Source organism: Dipodomys merriami, unplaced genomic scaffold (genome assembly GCF_024711535.1).
Source record: "Dipodomys merriami isolate MVZ:Mamm:240054 unplaced genomic scaffold, mDipMer1.0.p SCAF_616, whole genome shotgun sequence".
Classification (NCBI taxonomy): Eukaryota; Metazoa; Chordata; class Mammalia; order Rodentia; family Heteromyidae; genus Dipodomys; species Dipodomys merriami.
Window position 1 is genome coordinate 210780 of NW_027206198.1, and position 23992 is coordinate 234771.

Genomic DNA, 23992 nt, shown 5'->3' on the forward strand with positions numbered 1-23992 from the left:
TGAGGAAGCTACTCAAAAACTGATACAGGAATTGTGTGAGCAGCTTGAGAACACTCAAAGAGAAAGGCAGGAATGACGTGAGCAGGCTGAGAACACTCAAAGAGAACTACAAGAATTGTGTGAAGGTGAGGAAGCTATTCAAAGAGTAACACAGGAACTGAGAGAGCAGGATGAGAATACACCAAATCACTAAAGGCATTCATGGAATCCATTACCAAAGAGCTGAAGTAAGTCAGGGAGACGACAAAGGGAATGCTGAATGGAACCCAACAGAAGGAATGGGTGTTCAAGGAAACCATAACCAATCAACTAAGTGATTTGAGAATAAACACTGAACACCAAATTAAGGAAGTAAAGAAGTTCATACAAGATCTAAAACAAAGCTTCAACAAAGAATTTTAAGCCATCAAAGCTGACCAATTAGAAGGAAAAGAAATAATGAGATGTACAAGTCATTATGTCGAAAACGAACTTTACAATTTTGGTGTGGGTTGGGGGGGAGGATTTTGTGGGTGGGGGTGAAGATTGGAAGGGGTGGGAAGGGGAAACAAATGCATAGGCTACAATGCTTGATTATAAATGTACTCATTACCTTGCCCATGTAAATGTAACCCCTTTGTACTTTCACTTTGGAGATGTATTTTCACTTTGTTTGGAGATGGCTTGACTTTGAACAATCCAACATACACATGATAGATTTATCATGTTTTTCAATGTAGTTGCCAAAATAATAGAGAGCAAAACCGAAAGGCTACAAAACATCTAATCCAAAGCATTATACTTTTGTCTATAAAATAATTGTGAGGGTCTGTCTCTTTGAAAGTCAGGCCCCCAATGTGTGAAAATGTACTTCCTTTAGTTTGAACAATAAAACATTTAAAAATCGTCTGATAATGTATTACATATCTTGTCTTGGACTTCTCATGTTGGAGAAGAAGAAAGGTATGAAAAAGTTCAAGACTGAGTATTCCCCAGATCATTCTTATTTATCAGCTATAGCAATGGAAGTAGCCTTGGTATTTGTTTACATTTAGAAGCATAATTTGTTACTGGTTTATAAGCTGCAAACCCTTGAGTATTAATAAAATCATTTCCTGAGAGGAATGTTGCTGTGTAAACAAACCCAAAATATCAAAGACAGCTATGGAAACTACTTTCTAGCTATATCACAATCTGACGTTTCAGATTTTGTTTCCCATTGTATCAGGAAATTCATTTTTGTTATCTGCTTTTTCACCATCCAGTGATTCTATAACATCCTATACCATCCTGGGATTGCTATATCATTACTGGATTCTCTAATTTCTGTTGGAATGTTAGGAAAAATGGAAAATTGAGTTCCTGTTTCTGTTTTACCTTATTTTTTTAAATTACTTTAGAAAGTGTAGCTCAAAATGACATAAATTATTTTTATAATATTAGGAGACAGATTTCGTTTCCATAGTCTTACCCTAGACTTCTACATAACTTTGGTACTTAGTGATGCACAAATGTGCAAATAAAGATAGGGAGCTTCTTATTTAGATATTGTTTAGTATTTCCAGACTTCATTAATGCAAGACCCTTAGTAGTATGTACATCATACATGTGTACATCACCAGTGGCAACTTTTTCTTATTCTCAGAAACAAGGACATATGTTGTCCCTGTATTTGCATCAGGAAAAGGCAGTAGTTGAGTTAGTTTACTAAACTAACTGTGCTGTAACAAATTTCTACAAGTTAAGTGGATTGTACCATCTGTATTTATAATTTTACAGTTCTAAAGGACAGAAATCTAAAAGAAGTCTCACTAGATTAAAATCGAACCACTGACAGAGCTGAAATACTTTCAGATGATTTTAGTGGAAAGGCATTTACTTCCCCTTCCACTTTCCAGAAACTTCAGAATCTGGATTGTTGTCTTTACCTTTATCTTCTGATGTAGCTTCTTTACATCTTTGTGCTGGTTCTTACCTTATCATGTCCCTTTCGAAATACAGGTGGGACTTTTAAGTACCTATTTGAGTATTTTTCTCCCATCTGATAATTATTCAAATTGGCATTCCTTGGGTGATGGAAGGTGATTATTTTACATATATATATATATATGTACATCTACGTTTGAGGAATTATATATTTGGGGATGATAAATATATTGGGAAGGTATTTTGCTGTTTAGCATTCTTTCCACTATAATCTGCTATCCTGTCATTAAATTTGAACAACATATAAGCTATTTGCTTTAAAATCATCTATTTTTCATTATGTCTAGATTCTGATAAAAATTTAGCCTCTCAATTCACACAATGTTAATGCAGTCTTATGCCTGCCAAAAACAAACAACAAATCACTATTTATTTAAAATTATTTTTTAAAAATTTAAAAATTTCTATTTATTAAAAAACTGGTTTAAAAAATTTTCCAAGGACAAAGAATTAGAGAACATTTTGATACTGAGACAACATAAAATCTCAAAGAATCATGGAGTAATTATTTCAATATTACATTTTGTTCTGCTAGGAGAAGAAAGCATTTTATCGACAATACTTTATACTTTCTTACCTAGTATCATTTTTGAAATTTGTTAAACATTGTGACTATCCACCAGAATAAATGCCTTCATATGTCTGCATCTTGTGCAGATTTCATAGTCAATTAGATGTAAATGAGAGTTTATCAGTAGCACTTTTAAAAAATGCAGAAAATGTGGACAGGGAGCCAATATATGTATTATTCCACCATCACCTTCCACGTCCTCCTTCTTCCTTCCTAGGAAACATACCCAATCAATACAAAGGCTTAGATATTTGGCTCTTCAGATTGTAAATGGATGCAGAATATTATGGGTGTCAGAGATGACTGTTAATGATGTTTTATGTAATAATTTCACATGTAACAGCCCTATGAGTCCTGCAGGTCTTAACACTATATTTCCTTATTGATGCGATAGGAATGTCAGCCTTCCTGGACTTAGTATTGTGTTCCACTTCTTTCTACCACATGGCCTGAATTATAATACATAGTAACAGAATGAAAAAGTAATGCAATCTTAAGAAAGTTACATAGGGCTCTAGGAATGTGGCTTCATGGTACAGTTTTATATGGGTAAATAAACCACTCGAACAATTCAGGGACAGAGTTTCCTTCAATCCTTAGAATATTTTCTTGTACAGTAAAAAGGACAGCACAAATTAACTGAAACTTTCTCATTTCTCTATGTTCAATTCCTCTCTTGGGATCAGTTTCCACTTGAAATAACAGTTCCTTCCACTTAACTTCCATTAACAATCTGTGGTGCTGCTCGAGGTAAAATGAATGTTTTCTGGCTTCATTGAAATAGCACAAAGACATCTTTGGACAAGTAACACATATTTCAGAGACAATTTAGTAAAGACAAAATATGGAATTTAAATGGTATACAAAATCTTTATCCATTCACATATGGCATATAAGATGATGTTAAGTGAAATGAACCAAAAGATAGTTACACAACATACATTGTTTTCTTTCTTGCTATTGTTTTCAATGTATCTAAAATGTACTATGTGATTTTTTGTTTTTCTTCTATGCTCTTCCCCCATGATATAATCCCTGTTTTCACTGGATTTGATGTCAGTGCCCTGCATCTTGTATATACATTTTTCTAATGTGGGGAGGGGAAGGGAAAAAACAAAATGCTGAAACAAGGATACAGTATGACCCATTGTAACAGTGAGATGAAAAAGACACTATGTAGAAAACGGACTTTACATGTTCGGGAGTGGAGGGGAGAGTTGGGGAGATGGGGTAGGAAGGGATATCAGAGGAAAAACAAAAGAAGAGGTAAGAATGCTCGATAGGAAATGTTCTCATTACTTTACTTATGTAACATTAACCCCTCTGTACACTATTTTTATAATAAAATATGATAAAACGTTTATACAGGAGTATATTAAGTTCAAATTTCATAAGTACTCCATAAATGAAGGCCAATTTTTAGTGGGAATATGTTTCTCAGAAACGTTTATTTTTGTTGTTGTTTGTTCGCTTTTTTGTTTGTTTTTTTTTGCTAGTGTGTGTTGTGCATTATTTCCCAAGTGTACATAAGTCAACAGTAGAAGAAACAATAGGAATAATAGGAGAAAGAATAGTTCTGTGTTTAAATATAATGGTTCAATATACTATAGAAGACAACTTTGAAACAATAAAGCCAAGGCCAGTATGTAGAACTACGGGGTGATACAGAGACAGCACTACTACTACATGCAACATGAAGGATGAGTCCATTCTCTTTCATCTTTTAGCTCCAAATCATGGTAGTTAATGAATCAAATTTTTAAACATAGAATGGAAGAATAATTCTGGTTTCAAAGCAAGTTAGAGATCATGGACTTAACTGGAAAAATAGGCCATTTCTTTTTCTTTGTTTTTTTCTTTCTGTTCTATGTTAATGCAAATAGGGGGGCTTGAATTCTGGGCCTGGGCGATGTCTTTCCGCTGTTCAGCTCAAGGCTAATGATCTACCACTTTAGCCACAGCACCACTTCCAGTTTTCTGGTGGTTAATTGGAGATAAATGCCTCAGAATCTTTCCTACTCGTGCTGGATTTGAACTGGAATCCTCAGATCACAGCCTCCTGAGTAGCTAGGATTATTGGCATGAGACAACGGCACATGGCTTAAGCTCACATATCTAACAGTATATACTCAGGAAATGTAATGTGTTTGTTCACCTATGTTTATATGAATTCTTAAGTTAAAAATCTGGGCTAGAGTTTTGAGTTCACACTCACAAGAATATTTCTAGTTTTAAAGTTGATATTGCTGGAAAAATAAAACCTAAGGAGGTAAAAGAGTCTGGGAAGTTCAGTTTGTCCAGCCTGGGAAAAACAGTGTTTGAGACACTATCTATAATTAGCCAGCCAAAGCTGCATTGGAAGAATGGTTCAAGAGATGGAATATCAGTCATGATTGAGATTGCTCAATAAGAGCTTGAGGCTTTTGCATACATACATTCAAACATATACATACAAACAGAGGCACTTATATGTGCACACACAAATACTCAAATGAAACAACTCTCAGAATATGTAGAAAAGTTAGAAAACAATAGAAAATATGTCCTGAGTAAGACTAGATTAAATGACATTTTCTAATATTAAAAAGTCCTCAAGTGAACATTCCTCAAAAAAGTTTGACTTTTACATAGGTAGGGAACAGAGATAGTAAGAGAATTATGCAATCATGATTAAATGGATCAGATCCATGGAGGAATGAATCAGAGACCCCTGCAGGTGCATCTGAAAATGTTCATATCCTGTGCCAAATGTAAGAAAATCTTTGAAAATTGTACATAAACAGTCTGAGCAGTCAGTCTATTGGATAAGATCATTGGAGAAATTCAAAATTGCTAGTCTCTTTCTGGATTAAATAAACCAACAAATTATGGCAGGGCAATGTGATAAAAGTCTGGAATTCTAGCATTCAGACTAAGACAGGAAGTTAGAGAGTGGAATTAAGTAGTGATACCTTCTCTGGACCAGGTAGTATAATTTTGTCTCATTGAAACATACCAAACAACAAGAAAGGTATACAAGGTTGGATGTTTGGGCTAATTTTGTCATTATCTTTTTAGGAGTCAAGTTTCCTATTGAAATGCAAGTCACCAGTCTTGTGCTAGAACTCTGTTTTGAGGCAAGGATCAACCAAAGTCCTATAGTTGCTGCCTATACAATCTAATTCAATACATACAATCCGTTCAACATCAAACAACTATGGATTAATTGGATGAGAAGAGCAAAGAATTTGGCAAACCAGAAATTATTAGGTTTAGGGAAAAATGAGGGGAAAAATATGAGTAGAGGGATTTGGGGAGGTAAAAAGAAGAGGGAATTTAACCAAGTCCTAATCTCAGAAAGGGAAATTGATTGGACAGAATAATAGGAGAGAGATTTTAAAAAAACAAGGAAAATGGAAAAACAAAAATTTAAATTTAAAAAGTGAAACCCATGAAAATTATGTAAGTTGAAAGATGATATTGAGAGAAGAAAAGAATAGGATGATAGAAGGGGACGGATAGAAAGGAGACATGAAAAACAAAAAAATAAAAATTCTTAAAAATAATACTCAGTTGTGTTTTTAATCTCTCTTCATTACATAACATTCCTAGATGGATAATGGCTCATGATTCCAACCAAAAATTTTAAAAAATAAGGATCATTCTGTTGGATTCCAAAGAAATGATGACAGATTGCAACAGTTTAAGCCTGGAGTAATTGCAAAGTTCATCTAATGTAGGATTTTGTAGTGCTTGCTAAGCTAGAATTTATATTTGTTTGTAATTTCATATTGTATAGGATACTACAAAATTCTTTTTAAGTAGAGGGTTTAATTGACAAATTCACAAATGATTCTGACATTCTATTTGCCTAAAATATTCTTTCAAGCAAGGTATAATTAGAATTTAGTTAATAGATAATTCCAAGAATTCATGTATAAAATAATGTGAATATTCTAGACAGAGTTGCCAAAAAATGGATGATATTAATTTATGGATTTAGAAAAAGCAATTTTTTGAGGCTTTGGTGTAACATGTTATGAAGAGAGTAAATGTGTGACATCTTAGTCCTTCTATCTACTCCTAACACATTAAGCAATTTCTTTAATTATTTGCCTCTGTATACAATGAGAAAAATGCTAGAGTTGGGGCTTGTTTTATTTTATTTTATTTATGTTGTCCTAGAGCTTGAACTCTGTGTCTGGCCACTCTCTCTGAGCCTGTTTGTGCTCAAGGCTCGTGCTATATACCACTTCAACCTCAGAGCCACGTGTCTGTCTTTTCCTGAGAAGTTTATTGGAGATAAGAATCTAAGGAACCTTCCTGCCTCGGTGGGCTTTGAAGCATTGAAAGATTAAAAAAATTGACCATTACCATTACTAACTTGCTAACTGCTGATTCTGCTTCTGTAAACTTGCTTACGCTAGCATTGACCCTTCCCTTCCCAGAAATGAGTTAAGAAGTTTCAGGGATCAGATGCCAGCCCCAGGACAAGGTCAGTGGTCGTAGATAAAGAACAGACAGTACGTGTTCCTCAGTTCCCATTTAGAAATTCCCAGACAGGACCTTGAGATAACGACCACCTGGCAAGACCACAAGCTAAGCCAAATGTCAACCAATCATAGGCCTGTAACCATGTAAACCCCCCTTAAACCAACCATGGGCCAGTCATTTTACAAAGATTGTTACAAAATTTCCCCCGTGGCAAAGTGATTGTTGGTGTATATGGTGACCTTTAAATGAACCAATCATGGGATGCTTTGTGTTATGCATTAATCTTGTGGTTTTTGCCTTTAAAAGAATGCTTGTAACCGCTGCTCAGGGCTCCCTGACCTCCCGGGGCAGGGAGTCCGTTTGCACAAATGTCAAATAAACTCCTCTTGCTTATTGCATCTCCCGGCCTGGAGTCTGAGTTTCTGGGGCGCCCTCCCATTGACGAAAGTATCCCAGGAATCTGGGGTCTTTCACCATAATCTTCAGATCTTAGCCTCCTGAATATCTATGATAGTTTAAAAATTATAACTATAAATAATATTTGCAAGTGTTTTGATTTCAAGAATAACACTGGTGGGGGGGCAAGGGGGGAATGTTGCAGCAAAGTTTAGTGTAGTATTCTTTCCACAATAGGAAGGCATCATATTAGTAGAAGTGTAGAATTTTTTCTCAATAGTCATAAGCTATTCATGATGTGAATTAAGGGAATTTTAAGGTACACCTTACAATTTGGAAACTGTTGGGGTGGGATGACTTTATGAAATAAAAGCTTGGGATTGATGGTCATAGAAATAATAGCTTAATCTGATGAAAAAATGTTTACTTTTGAGGAATTAATTTTTACAAATACTTCATAGTTTTATCCTCTACTAAAATGTGGCTATATTTTCTGTTGACTTATCAATATGTAACACACCATTGGAAACTGCATCTATTGCAGAATTAAATAACATGCCAACAGGTACTGTTTTTAATGTCTCTGGAAAGAAATGTTCAGAATTTGAAAATGAATAGTTAGTAGTTACAGGAATTTTGAAGAATACATATATTCTGTCCTGTTAACAATTATTCAGTTTTGAAAGTTAGAACTTTCAATTGAATTAAACTGTTTTCTGTTTTACTATGAGACAATAATAAAATATGTGTTTTTCAAAATAATGACAAGTATATTGTGAAAATATTGTATAGTTGGTTCTCATTCAAGTTGATTACCCTCTGATAAAGAAAGGGTAATTCAAATTAGATGCCATATCTTAGCTATGGTAAATATTACTGTGATAAACATAATTGTGCTGGCAGCTTTAGTGTGGCCTTGTTTGTGGTCACCTGGTTAAATGCCCAAAAGTGGGATTACTGAGTAATAGTGGAGCATTATTGTGTACATCAAGGATAATCTTAGTAGATGAGCAGAATAGCTATGTAAATATGACTGTATAAGGTGATTCTAAGTGAAATGAACTCCAAGACATGTTCTTTGTTGTTGTTGTTCTTGATGTACTAGGTGATTTATTTTTATCATTTTGTGTTTTCCCCACCTATGGTTTATCCCCTGTAGTCACTGTATTTGATTTTGATACCCTGGGTATTGTAAATATGTTGATCTGAACCTGAGAAGGGAAATGAAAAAAAAACAAAATGGTGAGACAAACGACAAAGGGAGAACCTATGCAACAGTGATACAAAACAATATGTTGGATATAATCTTGGGAGTTGCGTTGGGAGGGAATAGGGAGAAAAATGGGTGAAGGGGTAACAAGTTAGAAAAGAAATGAATTCATTACCTTACTTATGTAATTATAATCCCTCTGTACATTACCTTGATAATAAAATTTAAATAAAAATAAAAGAAAATATATGAGAGCATCAATACAGTCGATGGGACTAGGGGAAATTCTGTACTATACAAGAAGTGTAGAACAGCTGTGGAGAGCAGCAATTTGACTTTAACATAGGAAGTAATAAACTAGGATACAGATTTTCATCCTCGTGTAAGTCACTATAAAGGAAAAACAAAATGCATAATCAGCAAACCAATAGAGATAAAATAGAAAACTAAACAATTAAGGTGAATAGATGACTTGGACCAAGAATAACAAATGACACAATTAGGAAACAATAACAAGCTGGTAAGTTTAAAAAGTATTACCCATAATTCTATTAAATGTTGTTTACATTACAATTTGTTAGAACTATAATTCAAATCACAGTTTAATAGTATATCATTTTGATATTAATATATTTATTACTTATTTCTTAATAGTGAATGTTAAATAGATGATTTTAATTTCTGCATCTCTAGAAAGAAAAAGGGAATCTAATTTTAATAATATATTTCATGATTTCTAAAATTGAGAAGCATTAGAATTTAAACAAACAATATATCATCATTGTTTCATTTGTGTAAATTAATGTATTAATTCAAAGTGTATCCTACACTCAGCACTCATCTTAACATCCAATAATAAATTATTGCACATGGCTCTTGGTATTACGTGGAAAGTTTCAGCACTTTTAGTGAAATTCACACCACACAATACAGGAGTGTATGACTCCTCTAATCTCACTTAAGTTGTGGAAATTTGATTTCTACATGCATGTTAAATTCCTGTTTAGGTGACATCTAAAAAGTATATACAATTATATACACGAGGGGTATTTCAGATGATACTTAGAAGTCATATTCATTAATTAAATTTTTACTATCTTGTACCAAATAAATATTTATAGAGAGACTGAATTTCTTAGTAGATGATGGTGTATGTGTACCATATTATTCATATTGAGGCTTATTTTATAATTCTGACATTGTTTCTACAGTTGGATTTAATTTTCCTTAAGGGGTTAAGTGTATTATATTGGATATATGAAAGCAAACTGAATGTCTATTCCATTAATCCTTTCCCATTTGTCTAATTCCAATATAATATCCCTGTGTTTGAAGTAATGAAAATAACAACAGATATAAGCAAGATAAACCAGTCTGTAGTAGACAAGTATTTTTACCTTTATTTTGATAGTTGGTCTTCTTTACACTACAAAATATTCTTGAGAAAATGTGCTGCAGGCTGGTCACAACTGTAGAATATTATGGTTTGATGTATCATAAGAGAAGGAAGGAAGGAGAACCTTCCTTCCAAAAGTCTGTTCCGAGGAATGTGATCTGCTTTATGGTGGTGACTTGGAAATGAAATTTTTTCATAGTCAACCTTGAAAAACCATCTTGATAGAATATTTCTGTAAGTTGTTACAGAGGATTATTGATGGCTTTGCAAGGATGTCAGATTGCCTCATTTTGAGAAAATTAAAGCAGGAATTTAGTCAGCTGGTCTTTCTATCTTTAGGAGAAAAAGCCATTGAATCGAGGTCAGGGGATCACTGGGACCCTGAGAATCTACTATCTTGAATAGTAATCCTAGAACTCTAAAACAAAAAAAAAAACCCACACAAAACAAACAAACAAAAACTCCAGTAAGCATAACCAGTCAGGGCTGCTATCACAGCCTACATGAAGTCAGGCAAAAAAACAGAGCTGAGAGTCATTTTGTTGATAAATAATATAGTTTTTATGAGGCAGACTGAAATTTGGCTCCAGAGAGAAGGTCAGAATGATGGATCAGAGAGACTAAAATTGATCACACAAAGATTAGAAAGTAGAATTCCTTGTAGAAGCAATACATCAAAGAAAGCCTGTGTAAGAACATGTAAGAACAAGACAACAGACCAAAATCCAGAAATGCACATTTCCTAAGAAATCAGCTTAATGAATTTTCAATGGACATCTTTGAATTCTTAAATATTTGACCACATGTGGGAGAAAGCTGAAGAGAATGAAAATGTCATCACTCTGTTAGGAGGACCAACATCACATTAGTAAGTAATCAAGCAAAAATTTGTAATAAAAAGAGAAAACAATTATTCCAAAAGAGGGTCTCACTTGTTTTGATGTAACAGTTCTTGATGTAGGTGTTAGCAATTTCCCTACAATTGATCCAGTCACAAAGCTGAGTTTATATTGACTGCAGTATTCCTACATGAACAAAAAGAAAAAAAAATTATAAATGTCTGATGAAAGGAGTTGAAGGTGAAGTGTTCTAATTGTGATATCTGAGGACTAGACACAAGTGAAGAGGTGCATTTTCTTTTCTAAAAATCCCCCATAATTAGCCTAGTGCCTGTGGCTCACAGCTGTAAGCCTAGCTACTCAGGAAGTAGAGATCTGAGGACTGTGGTTCAAAGACAGCCTTGGCAGGAAAGTCCCTGAGAGTCTTTTCTCCATTTAACCACCAGAAAACCAGAAGTGGAACTGTGGCTCAAGAGATACAGCACTCACCTTGAGTTGAAGAGCTCATGGCCAGTGCCCAAGCCAGGAATTCAAGCCCCTGGACCAACAACAGCAACAACAAATCTCTCTTTTCTTGGACTGCCTGCATCTTTTCCTAATATTCAACAAAGAAGCCATTTTATCACCCACTACCTTTAAGTTCTATGATAGCTACTGCAAATAGAATGATTTGGTATCTTATGTCGAACAGTTCTTATTTGCGGGAACAAATATCAGCAGTGGTAACATTTTTTCCAGTCCTTGAACTCTGGGCCTGGGCATTGAACATGGTTAAACTGGTAGCCTTTCATGTGAGATTGTTAGTTATTGGATTACTACCCATGAGGGGAATTACTGGGTCTTAACGAAGATCTATATTAAATCTTTTTAGGAAACTGGGTATTGCTTTAAACAGTGGTTGAACAAGTTTAATTTCCCACCAACAGAATAATTGAGTTTCCAATTGGCTACATCCATGCCAGCAATTGCTATTGTTAGTTTTCTTGATAATGACCATTCTAACTGGGATGAGGTAGAATATGTATTGTTTACTTGTAGATTTTTTTAATTTAATTTAATTTTATTTGTGAACATACTGTACAGAGGGGTTACAATTACATGGGCAGGATAATTCGTACATTTTTTACCACGCATTGCACCCTCCTGCTTTGGTTTACCCTTCACATCCCTTCCCAGCCTCCCCCCTTCCCCCCAATCACAATCCTTCTCCTTTCCCCCATCCCCCCCCCCCGCACCGACGTTGTAAAGCTCGTTTTGGACATGACAACTTGTACTTCTCATTGTTGAAACTGGTCCACCTGTATCCTTAAACAATTGGTTTTTCCCCATCTCCTCCACATGTTATACTGACATCAAATATAGTGAAAGCAGGGGTTATACTGTGGGGGAGGGACAAACAAAGCAACAAAGAGATAATCTTGTCGATTTGTGGGCACTTTCTAGCTACCATAAATGAATGAATCCATGAAACCTATATTGCCCTGCGTCTGCATTCCTTTCTCTTTTCTCATATTATAATTTTCCCAAACCTTTCATTTTCCTTAAGACTGGTGAAAAGTCATCCTTTCTGATGGGTGAATAGAATTACATTGTGTGTGTGTGTGTGTGTGTGTGTATGTGTGTGTGTGTGTGTGTGAGAGAGAGAGAGAGAGAGAGAGAGAGAGAGAGAGAGAGAGAGAGAGAGAGAGAGAGAGAGAGAGAGAGAGAGAGAGAGTCTGTGTGTGTGTGTGTGTGTGTGTGTGTGTGTAAGATGACTATAGGCCCATGACTATAGGCTCATTTCTAAGCCTTCTGTTTCATGTGTAATTTTGTAATTCCATATTAAATTTGAATGGCTTTCTCAAATGCATTGAAGAATATTGTTGGGATTTTGATGAGTATTGCATTGCCAATTGTTTAGGGGCAGTATTTCAGTTTTCAAAATGTTAATTCTTCCAACATTGAGCATTGATAGATTTTCCATTTCCTTGAATCTCCTTCAATTTCCCTTTTCAGATTTTTAAAGTTTTAAAGTAGAGGTCCTTCACATTTTTAATTAAATTAATTCCTAGTTTAGTTGTTGTTGTTTGGTTTTGTTTAGATTTGATTTGATTTGAGGTTAATACATATGAGGTTGTTTTTTGGATTTCAGCCTGGAGTTTCCCATTTTTGGTCAGAAAAACTACTGATTCTTATGGGTTTTGCTGAAGGTTAGCATCAGCTTTACTAACTTGAGGGAGGAAAATATAGGGTCCTTTAAATACAAGGTCATTTCATCTGTAAAAAGGGATAGTTTTAGTTCTTCCCTGTTTGTATCAGCTTTATGTTTTTCTCTTGTATATTGCTCTTGCTAGAAAGTCCACTAACATATTGAAGAGTAGTAGAGAGAGAGGACATTTTTGTCTCATTCCTGATGTTAATGTCTTTATGCTTCCACTGTTAGGCAAAGGCTAATTATCTCTGTTATATACATACTATGTATTATATCGAGTAATGTTCCTTGCATTCCTAGCTTCTCAGACCTTTGAACCATAAAGTGGAATTCGAGCTTGTTAAAAGCTATTTCTACACCCCTATAGAGGTTCATGTGTTTCTTGTCCCTGCTTCTGCTGATGGTTTTTATTATATTTATTGACAAGCACATTGAATCCAATTGTATGAATAATGAATCCTATTTGATCATAACATATGATTTTTTGTTAGTTCCTTAAATTGCTTGGTGAGAATTTTATTAATAAGTTCTGCATCAATGCTTATCAAAGATTTGGGTTTATAGTTCTCTTTTTTGGTGAGTTCTTATGTGATTTGGGGAAGAGTCTAATTTCTAGCCTCAAAGAATGTGTTTTGAAAATTCCATTTCCCTTTCCATTCCATTGCAGAGTTAGATCTGAGTATTGTAAGTTCTTTGCAGGCCTTAATTTCATGATAAATTCATTGAGTCCTAGATTTTTCTGGAATAGGATATGGTTTATTGACATTTCATTTTCATTACTTCTTATGTGTTACTTCTTGGTTCAGATCGAGTATAGGAAAGCATCAATCTCTCCAGGATTCTCTAGGTGATTGGCATAAGGTTTTCAAAGTACTCTCTTATAACATTTTCAATTTTGCTTGTATCTGCTGTGTTGTCTCATTTTGGTCTCTAATTTTCTCTATTTGGGTGAGTTCTCTTATGTTTTTGGATTTTATATCATGAATGTGATATACTTAGGGGTGGGTTACTGTTACATAAGTAATAACTACAATTTTTAACAAAGTTACCCCTTCCTCATTTTTTCCTCCTTCCCCCAACCCTGACATCCTACACCCCAAAGTTATGAAGTTTATTTCTAACATAGTGTGTAGTGTATATTACTGTTGCTTTGGTTAATCTTTGTCCCACCATTTCTGTGATTTCCCGTCCCTTCCCCAAATCACATTAATTTAGGTATAAGACAAAGGGTACTGAAATAAAAAAAATGACTACAGGGAATAAACCAAAGGGTAAAAACTAAATAGAAATAACTAAAAACTGTTCACTATACAATCATCTTGTCCATTTCTTGGAGCTCATTTCGATAAGCATCATTTTATATGGTGATATGCACGTTGTTGTTGAGCTATTATGAATATCATAGACATATTCTAGTTTTTCCAAATGAGTGCAAATCTCTAGCTTATGATTCTTTGGGTCTGGCTTGTTTGACTTACTATGTTTTCCAAGTGACTCTATTTTCTTACTAATGGGTCAATGTCATTCATTCTGAAAGAAGCATAGAGTTTTGTTGTGAATATATATGACATTTTCTTGATCCATGATTGCTGGGTGATAGGGGAGCTCTATTGAGGAAATTCTATACTTCATTACAGAGTATTTGAACAACTTTACATTTTGACCAATAGTGTAGTGATTTTCCTTTTTGGCCACATCTCCACCAGTCCAGCATCTGTTATTGTTAATTTTCTTCATAATGGTCATTCTAACTGTGGTGAGGTGGAATGTCAATGTTGCTTTGATTTGCATTTCTTTTATGGCTAGAAATTTTGCATATTTCATCATGTGTCTATTGGCCATGCATATTTCTTCTTCAGAGAGGTCTCTCTTTAAATCTTTAGCCCATTTATTAAGAGAGTTGTTGTTTCTTTGAGAATTTTTTTTGATGGGTTAATTTTGGGGGCTCTAAATATATTTGAGATATGAGGCAATTGTGTGTTGCAGAGCAACTAAAGTTCTTCACCCAATCTTCATGCTTTTTATCTATCTATCTATATAAATTCTCTTCTTAGTCAGATTTGGTATGGGTCTGCCAAGTCTGTTCATTTATTTAAAAAACCAACTCTGATTTATTGATTCTTTCTACGTTTTATTTTGACTATATTTAGTTATTTCTCATTTAAATTTTTTGTTTCTGGCTACTGCTTTGGGTTTGGGGCTTCTTCCCGTTTTCAAGGAGCTTGAGATACATAATTAAAATATTCATTTGATATTTCCCCAATTATTGATGTAGGCACTCTGAGCTATAAATCTTCCTGTAATTACTGCAAATACCAGAGGAGCTGGTATTTTGTGTGTTAATTTTTGTTAAATTCTAGAAAAGTTCAGATTTCCATTCTAATCCCTTCAGTGTTGCACAGGTCATTCAGCAACTTTTTGTTCACTCTTCATGAGTTTGACAAATTTTTTTTGCTTTAAATGTTTAATTCTAAGATTATTCTGTTATGATCTGACAAGATATGGCTATTCAAATAATTTTTCTTTCAATTTGGACAGAATTTCTGTGTGACTTAGGATATGTTCTGTTTTGGAGAATCTTCCATGAGCTGCTGTGAAGAATGTATATTCTGACGCTGAATATATATTCTGTAGATGTCTGTTAGGCCTAGGTGTTCAATGAAGTTATTTAGGTCTGCAGTTTCTTGGTTGAGTTTTTCCTGGATAACCAATCCATAGATGGGAATGATGTGTTGAGATGTCTTTTTTGGTTAAGTAGAATTTGGTTGATTAAGTGGGATGCTCCAGGATTCAGGTCATTGATATTTAGACTGGCTATATCTCCTAATTGAGAGTTGCCTTTATCAATATGTAATGTCTCTTCCTACTAATTTTAATTTGAATTCTATTTTATCTTATCTTAGTAATTCTACTGTGGCCTGTTTATGGTGTCCATTTGCTTGAAAATTTTACTTCTATCCTTTTAGTTTGAGTACGTGTTTGTTTTTGTTAATAAAATGTGTCTCTTGAATATACTAGATGGATGTGTCTTATTTTTGATACTACTATCTAATCTATGTCTTCTATTTGGAAATTTAAATCCATTGATATTGAGAGTTAAGACTGAGAAATATCTGATAAGTCCTACTATGTTATACCCCTGCTGTTAGAAGCTGTGCCTCATCTACTGTTAATATATTTACCTTGTTCTTTGGTAGGGAGAATTTTATAAAACCAGTTCCTATTCTTATGTTGGATATATTTGATTAACTATTATCCTGCTGATTTGGTGGAGATACATTGTTTCAAGTTTTCTTTGTCATGAAATATTTTTATATATCCTTTAAATGTAAAGAAGCATATGGCTTGGGACCATATTCGTGATTGTTAGTTGTTTACCCTTAATGTTTGTCTTATATCATGCCAGGCTCTCCTTTTTACCATATCAGCTAAGAAATCTGTATTTATTCTGACTGTATATTCTTTATAAATAATCAGTCTTTTCGCGCTGGCAACTTTAAGAATCCGTTCCTTGATCTTTAATGATCCTCTAATTGATTATGATGTGGTGGTGCATTTTTCATTTCTAGAATTCTGTTTTGTGTTCTAAAGGCTTCTCTGCTCTAAATGAGTCTATCTCTTTGGATGTTTGTCATGTTCTCTGCTAGAATTATGTAATATGTTTCCCATCAATTTAGTTTCCTGCTCTTCTCTTTCTTGATACCTATCTCCCTGAAATTTGATCTTCTGAGTCTTGAAGTTCAGGCAAAATCTTTTCTTATTTCTTGGATTTGATCTAAATGATTATCTCCTCTTTCTTATTAGACCTATTCTGTCTTTGACCATGAGATTATCTACTAGGTCATCTATTTGCTGTGGAGACTTTCTACTTTGTTTTGAATTTCCCCGTCTTCTAATTTTGGTCATTTTTAGTGGTTCTATCGCTTTATTAAAGCTTTGTTTTAGGTCCTGTATGGACTTTTTGTACGTATTTTCTTTGGGTGGGGAGTAGCAAGGGTTGTTTTCTTAGCTGTGTCATCTCTCATATCTTTTCACTAGGCATCTATTTTTTCTTGGACTCCCTTGCCTTCTCAGTTTTTTTTATCTTTCTGTTTGTAGTCTCCATGAATTATTTTGCTAAACGTTGGTTGGTCTCAACTTGTTCACAAATTTCCTTGTAGAGGTTTTCTATCTTTCTTTTAATCACATTTTCAGCAGTATTTGTAATGTATTTTGATAACTATCTTCAAGGTCCTTGATTGTCTGTTCCAATGTCTGGTTATTTAATATGTGATTTATACTACCTTGACATCATTTTTCTTGTATTTTTCTGATTTATTCTGTCCATTTGGAGATTTTCTTTTGGGGGATCTATGATCTTAATACATGACTCTCTGTTTTCTTGTTTGATTTGCCAGGTGTTGGTTTTCTGTTGTGATTTGCTTTTCTGGAATTAGGTTTTTGTCTATACCATGAAGTGTAGGAGTAGAAACTAGCTTTGGTGAGATTTTGTGATGTTAATACTTGTGGTTCCAGCCACAGTTCACACTGTCCAGTGGTATGGTGAATTGTCTCTGTATATGGATGTGGCTTTCTGTAATGCACATTTCTGTTCCTGCTTTTTTCAATGTTGCCCTATTTCCACACTGCAGATGTGCTTTTGAATATGTTGGCCAATACAGTCACAACAATCACCTACCTGGCTGGGTAACTTTTCATAGATTTCTGTTTTCTTCTGAAGACAGTACAAATTCTTCTTTCGAAATGTATATCTATATGTAATTATACCTGACTAAGTGTGACCCTCTAGAACTGGAGTACCTGCTAGGACTCTAAATCTCTGTTTCATTAGAGAGAGCTAGGGTAATCTTCTGTCATTGTTTTTCTTCTTCCTCATATTTATATATTTATTTATTTATTTATTTATTTAATATTATTTTGGGGGGGATCCAGACATGGGGCCTGAATGCTGGGCCAGTATGCTGTCCCTCAGCTTTTCAGCTCAAGGCTAGCACTCTACAACTTGAGCCACAGTGACACTTCCATTTTTTTTCTTTTTGCTTATGTGGTGCTGAGGAATTGAACCCAGGGCTTCAGGCATGCAAGACAAGCGCTTTATTACTGAGCCACCTTCCCACCCCAGATTTATCTATTTTTGTTGTGGAATTTTTTCACATAATTTAGGATTTGTGATTGTTGTATCAGGTTATTTTTGTTTTTCTGTGTGTGTTACTTTGAAGTAGTGATTTCAGGCTTGTATGAAGAGACAGTAAAGTATGAAATGTATGTTATTATATTGAAGGAAAGAGAGCAAACATTTTACCTTTTTGCTACACAATTAAATTAATATTAACAAAAGCTAATTAAAATTATTATTTATTTACATTTTAGAGGATGAGTATAGTACTCTTGGATATCTTGGAGGAAAAGACATTAGACTCATTATGACTGATGCCTTACATTGAAATTACTGTCTAAACTTTCTTCTTCAGAAAAGCAAAAGCTCCATTTCTTTCATATTAGCATTATAAAATCATACTAGCTGCATGTTGAATTGTTTTCCTCTGCTATTTTCAATTCAATTCTTCATCCATGAGTTACCTAGGGCTTTGAATGACCAATTCCTTAAAAATATCTATATTGCTTATATTGTGATGTAAATCTCAGTAATATTAATATGAATTTATCTGATTCTCATCTTGAGCTACATTCATATGAAATTTATGCAGTCTCAAGCAAGGAACCTATTTTACTCTTTTCTATGTTTTAATCAATAAATCCAATCTCTTTAGAAATATGTTCTCACATTTTATATTGCTCAGGTAAACATCATGTGTTTCTAGTACATTTACTGAAGTAAATATAAAGTTTGGAATAGGAAGACTCCACCCCATTATCAGTTTAAAGTAAACCCTTGAGGACTACTTTATATGTAAAAATAAAAATGTCCAATGCACATGTTCATACACAAACAATCTAGTGGATAAGTAAATTAGACACAAGAACTACCACATCAATTCTCAATTTACTTAAAGGCACCAAAATATTGTGTTCATAAATATCACTCATTTTAAGAAAATGACTAGTCAATACAAAGTTTATATTATTTTTGAAATTTACAAAATGAAAATTATACCCAGATTTACTGTCAATATCCTGTTTCCAGGAATACATTTATTCAGCAAATAGAGAAACAAAAAATAAGGGTTGGTCACATAGAATGAAACACGTAGTAGCAGACTGCTTAAGATTATAAGTATATGCAAATTGTGTGATTTATTTGAAGACACTATGAACATTCATAAGAGGATTTGTGATCAGAAGTGATAGGTAAGCAAAGTAACTGGAAAACTGTATGTGTAAATTGAGCTTTCAATATAGGATGACAAGTTTTCAATACATGAGCCTACAGAAGTTGATTCTGTATCTCTAACATACATTTTCCCACATACTCCTGTTCTCTTACCTTTGTACTTGATCAATATTCCTCTACTTTCATGATGTCAATTTCTACTAAAATAACAAGTTGGGTGTTTTTATAGGTCTCGAGATCCAATAGATCTTAGTATTTTCTAGTAGTATAATGAATTCATGGAGTTTGACTTGAATGTACTTGATTTCAGGGAAAGATACAGGTCCAGGCAAGATGCTTAAGCAAAGAAAAACCTATGGAGGAAACATCAATCAACTATAATTACAAAAGAATGGAACTGATGTCTCATTTGTCTGGGTGGCAGCTGTGTGTGTGTGTGTGGGAGAGACAGAGAGAGAGAGAGAGAGAGAGAGAGAGAGAGAGAGACAGAGAGACAGAGAGAAAGAGAGAAAGAGAGACAGAGAGACAGAGAGACAGAGAGACAGAGAGACAGAGAGACAGAGACAGAGAATTTTATTGTGGCTTCCATATTTACAGTCCATATAGGGAGAAGGTGCTCATATCAGAGCTCTGATAGCACTATCACTTTTTATTGTGATAAACACTTGCTTAATATCTAATTAAAAAGGGAAAATAAACTAACATCTTAGGTGATTGTTTTGACTATTAATTAGTATATTGAAGGCCAAAGGTAGGAACTGGAGATCAATATAATTTTTTTCCTTTCTTCTCAATATTACACAGCAATAGTTGTGATTTCAGGAGTCTCCTGCCTTGTACTGACAGCTGAATTACAAATATACTTAACAATATGAAACATATGATAAAGAAATAGATCAGCCAGCAAGCACAAAGAACTAGTGATAAGATTGAACTTTTGAGCAGGGTTGCCACATCTTTTGGGAATGTAATTCCTTCATATGAACTTTAAATTTTGTCGCTTTCCCTGTGTGATTAAATGGTAAGAATGTACAGTAGAAACAAGAATTCTTATTCAGCCAAGTAAAAAGTGCTCATGATCCCATCTTCAAGTTGCAAATTTCCATTCCATGTACTTCAGCACCTCATCCTTCCCTGTGGGAGACATGAAAAAATATAATTTTGTTTGAATATTAAAGTATTCAAATTAGTGTGTACAGGCATGATTTGTATAATTACAGAAGTTTGTAACAAATGTAAGTAGGGATTATGTCACAAATGTAAAATATAATTAAAATCACATAACAAGACAAGAAGTCACAGCATTTTGTGCAAGAAAACATACATTGGTTAGTTGCAGAATTTATTTTTGGAGATAACTTTATATCAAAGTAAAATGAACTTTTTCTAAGGATTGAAACATCTTATTGTAAAATATATGTCTTAGAGATATTTTGCTGCATAATTTTAGGGATACAGGTGGACCCATTGCAACAATGATGTACAAGACGTTATGTCGAAAAGTGTACTGTAAAACTTTGGCTGGGGGGTGGAGATGGGAAGGGTTGGGAAGGGGAAACAAAGGAGGAGGCAAAAATGCTTGTGTACTCATTACCTTGCCCATGTAATTGTAACCCTTCTGTACGGTATTTTCACAATTAAAATAATAATAATAACAATTATTATTATTTATTTTATTTTATTTATTTTTATGTATTATTATTGTTATCGTTGTTATTTAGGTTCAAAATGCAATTAAATTTTAGACCTACACTCTGAGCAAGAGATAGGATAAATGTGAAATAGAAGCTTGCTATTAACATTATAATTCGGTTATATGTAGGTTTAGGATTAGGCAAGGTGTTGCAGTTAGAGTTGGGGTTAAGATGTAAGATATTGTGTTAAACTGCAGCATATTTTAAGAAGAATGAATAACATCAAAGTTACAATGAATGAAAACCAGTGTCGGTCTTACTTTAAACATTCAGATATAATTTGGTTTGAAGTGTGAGTTACTGTTTTAGTTCTGGTTAGGGTTAGGGAAGGACAAGCTTTAGGGTAAAATTTAGTTTTAGACTAAGAAGTAGAAGCAAAAAAATGTGTGATTGATTAAATATAGACAATTTTCCTTACATTAATCATTCGGTTTTAATTCAGATTGTGATTAGCATTACTTTTCTGCTTAAAGGGTTTGAGGATAGAGTAAAGAAAAGGATTAAACTGGTGGCTCATGCCTATTATCCTAGCTACTCAGGAAGCTGATTTCTGAGGATCAGAGTTCAAAGCCAGCTTAGCAGGAAAGCCTGTGATATTTTATCTCCAATTAAGCACCAGAAACCAGAAAGTGGTGATGTGGCTCAAGTGGCAAAGTGCACACCTTGAGCTGAAGAACCCAGAGATCGTCCCCATGCCTAGAACTCAGGGATAGGATCTAAGCCCAGAGATGAAGCTCCATGACCAACAAAAAGATAAAAAAAATGGGAAAAATGTTAGGTAAATTTGAACTTATTTTAGGTTCTAGGAATTCAGGAAATGCTGGGATAATGGAAGTACAATGTATTTCATTATATTAGGATTTGAGATCAATGGGTACAATGATTCCTCTTATGGAATAAGATAGGTTCAGAGATAAGAATGAGAAAATCTGTTGGGTTCAGGAAAACCTGCAATTAATTTCGAGAATTACAAGTGGAATTTCAGTTAGGAGCACACAAAATGAGCATTTTTCATAAATTTTAGAATTGGGATAGCATTAGTGTCAAGGTTATGGTTAGGATTCCAGCCATGGTTAGGGTTAGAGTGAAGGAGGAACAAAAATGGGGCTCAAATTGAAGGTAAATTTTAGAATAAGCCTGGTACGAATTAGAGTGAATGTCAGCTAGAGTATTGCTACTCATATTAGAATTTACTTGCAATTAGGCTTATGTTTATTCTCAGTTTTCCAGTTAAGATAAAGTTAGGGTTAGAAAATGACTAAGATTTTGGAAAAAAATTGTAACCTATGTTTGGAAGGCTTATTTGAATCAAGTAAGGATGAGTAAAAAACTAGTGTACTTGTGTGAGTGTTAGTATTTACATATAATTGGGATTAAGATCAGGGTCAGTATTTTGTTCTGATTATGATTAGTGTTATGAATAGGAATTTTTTTATAAAATTTAGTTTTCACTAACAAAAAGAAGCAAAAATGTCAGGCTGAATAGTAACTAGAGCATTATCATTATATTTATTTCCTAGTGATCATTATTGTAATGATTAACGAGAGTTTTCCAGCCAGGTTTAAGTTGAGAGTAAGGTTTAAGTAATGGACTAGGTGGTAAGTAAATCTGAAACTGTTTTAGGATACAGTGGTTTAGGAAAGGTAGATCAATGGATAATAAAGTATTTTTAATGATAATAGAATTTGATAACAAGTAAAATAATGGTTCAGGTTAGGAAACAAGAAAACTTTAGAAGTAGAGTTAGGAAATTTTTCGGAATTAAGGAGAATTGAAACTCATTTCCAGAGTGCAAATTGGAGTTTTTGATAGAATGAATAAAAACTGGAGTATTTTTCTTAAACATTAATATTGGACTCTCAATAGGTGGAAAGTTATGTTACAGTTCCAGCTAGGCTTAGTTTTAACATTAGGCAAATGGAAAATTTAGGGTCAAACTGGAAGTAACTCTTCGAATAACAAGTCAAGTTAGAATTAGGATGAATATGAAAAAAGAAACTGTTAATAATATTAGGATTAGGGTATGAATAATGTGATGGTTAGCCTATATGTTCCAGTTAGGGTTCAGGTAAGAAAAATGGCAAGATATTGAGTAAAACTACAAACTATTTTAAGAAGGTTGAGTTGAAACAAAGATAGGAGGAAAAAAATCTAATGTATTTGTGTGGCTTTTTGAATCCAAAGGCAATCAGTTCTAGGGTTAGGGTTAATTTTATAATTAATGAACTAATGAATTAAAGGCACAATTATTTCATTCTTACAAATCAAGACAGTCATGATTTTGAGAACAAACTCAATTTTCTGCATGAAAATGTGTCTTGTAACCAGTATTAAATAATAATGAACAGGGTGTCATTTATTTAAATTAGGTAAGTTGATGATACATCCAAACACATAGGACAGTAACTCAGAAACGCAGACATGTTACTGGGAAAACAGACATTCTACTTGCTCTAACTGGGAAATGAGTGTGTGTATGTGTGTGTGTGTGTGTGTGTGTGTGTGTGTGTGTGTGTGTGTGTGTGTGTGTGTGTGTGTGTGTGTGTGTGTGGTGGGTGGGTGGGTGTCTACACCCACAGGTCTTCAACTCAGGCCTGAGGCCTTTTGTCAGCTTATTCTGTGCAAAGGTCTCACTAAACCACCTAGCCACAGGAACATCTTCATAGGTACTAATATTGGAGTCGATTAAGTGGAATTGTTTCATTTAATTAGTTATTTTCACAAATAAATCAAGATGATTATGTATTTTGTTTCTTTTCACTGCTATTGGCTCTTACCTTGAGAATAATTTTTTTTCTTAGCAAAGTAGAGAAAAGCAATTAGATTGAGGAAGTAACATATGACTTTCATAGAATGCAGATGCATAGATTTGGGTCTTCTGTCATTTGCTAAAAGTTTCTTCCAGAAAAGGTTATCAATTAATTATAAGTGATGCATAATTCCTAGATATTACAGTTATCACAT